The following is a 1,821-nucleotide window of genomic DNA, read 5'->3' as shown; positions in this document are numbered from 1 at the left end:
ATAATGCTCTAAGCTGGGTCCACATCCTCTTATGCACCATCTGTAGTCAAGCTTACAGAGAAATTCAATATCATCCAAATCAGCAAGCAATTCAGTCTGAAGGGTAGGGATAATGGGTGGAGGGTGTCCATACATTATTTCAAAAGGAGTAAAGCCAAGCTGATAGGGTGAATTTCTTACTCTAAACAGGGCAAAAGGTAACAGTGATACCCAGTCTGGGCCAGTCTCCAAGGCCAATTTAGTTAAGGTCTCTTTTAGAGTCCGATTCATTCTTTCTACCTGCCCTGAACTCTGGGGTCTAGTGCAATTTCCAATCCATCTCCAGTGCCGCGGCTATTCCCTGACTTACTTTTGAGTCGAAGGCTGGTCCATTGTCCTACCCAGTTGTGGTTGGGAAGCCATCCCTGGGTAGGATTTCCTCCAGGATCTTCTTAGATATGACGTTCACAATCTCATGCTTTGTTGGGTAGGCTTTTATCCATCCTGAAAAGGTGTCTACAAAAACTAGCAAATATTTATATCCAAATTTTCCAGTTTTAATTTCTGTGAAGTCTACTTCCCAATACACACCTGGCCTATCTCCATGGAGATGAGCTCCTTTTGTAACCAGTTGATTAGGGGCATTGTTGAGCTGACAGGCTTTAAAATTTTTTAACAATGTCCTCAATGAGTTGATTTCCTTGCCTGATTTTTACTTCTGAGACTAGGAGCAAGTTCTCCATTCTTTGGGTTCCCATGTGAGAGACCCGATGGATTCTCATAAGAAACCTCTTGCCCAATCTTTGTGGCAAGATAAGCTTTCCCTCACCAGTTTTCCACCAGTCTTTATCTCTTTCTCTGTTTGGGGGTTTATAGGCCATGGAAATTTTCTTTAACCACTCCAAGTCTTCTTGGGAGTACTGAGGCTCAGGAGGCAAACCTTGTGGCCCTGGGCTGGAGGTCTACCTCCTTAGCTGCCTGATCGGCCAAGTTATTTCCTTTGGTTATTGAATCAATTACCTTTTGATGGCCAGGAAAGTGCATAATGGCAATATTTGCTGGTTCCCATAAGGCCCGGATGAGGCTTAAAATGTCTTTTTCGTTTATAATAACCTTTGCCTCAGCTGTCAACAGCCCCCTCTCTTGGTAAATGGCTCCATGGACATGCACAGTGGCAAAAGCATACCGACTGTCCTTGTAAATGTTTAGTCTCTTCCCTTATCCCATCTGTAGGGCTTTTGTTAGTGTCACTAGTTCTTCTCTTTGTGCAGACGTTCCCTGGGAGAGTGCTTCTGCCCACACTATCTCAGTGTCCGTGGTGATTGCTGCACCGGCGTACCTTTTTCCCTCTGAAATGAAACTGCAGCCATCTGTGAACCAGGTATGCTCAGCATGTGATATTGGCAAGTCCAACCAGTCTAGCCTCTTTTCTTTGGCCTGGTCGCTCTTTTCACACTCAATTTCATGTTCTTTGTCCTTCCATTCCTGTCTTTGCTACTGTCCTTCTCTTATTGTAAACCCTTTCCACTGCAGCTACTAGATCCCTAATAGACTTTTCACTAAGTCTGTCTAGAGCCTGCAACTTTCGCTTTATGTCTGGTGCAGCTTGATTTATATAGGCAAACATAATCAACTGAGCCGACTCCTGGGTCTCAAGATCATACGGGTATATTGACTAAAAGCTTCCATGAGCCACTCAAGATATGCTGCCAGACTTTCACTTCCTCCCTGTCTAACATTATAAACTTTGGCCATATTAGTAGGTTGGCAAGCTGCCACCTTGAGACATGCCAACAGAGCCTGGCGATAGACGAGGAGTCGCTCTTTACTTTCAATTGTATT

Source organism: Dipodomys merriami, unplaced genomic scaffold, assembly GCF_024711535.1.
Source record: "Dipodomys merriami isolate MVZ:Mamm:240054 unplaced genomic scaffold, mDipMer1.0.p SCAF_76, whole genome shotgun sequence".
Classification (NCBI taxonomy): domain Eukaryota; kingdom Metazoa; phylum Chordata; class Mammalia; order Rodentia; family Heteromyidae; genus Dipodomys; species Dipodomys merriami.
The sequence above is the reverse complement of the archived record's forward strand: the minus strand, read 5'-3'. Positions refer to the sequence as shown.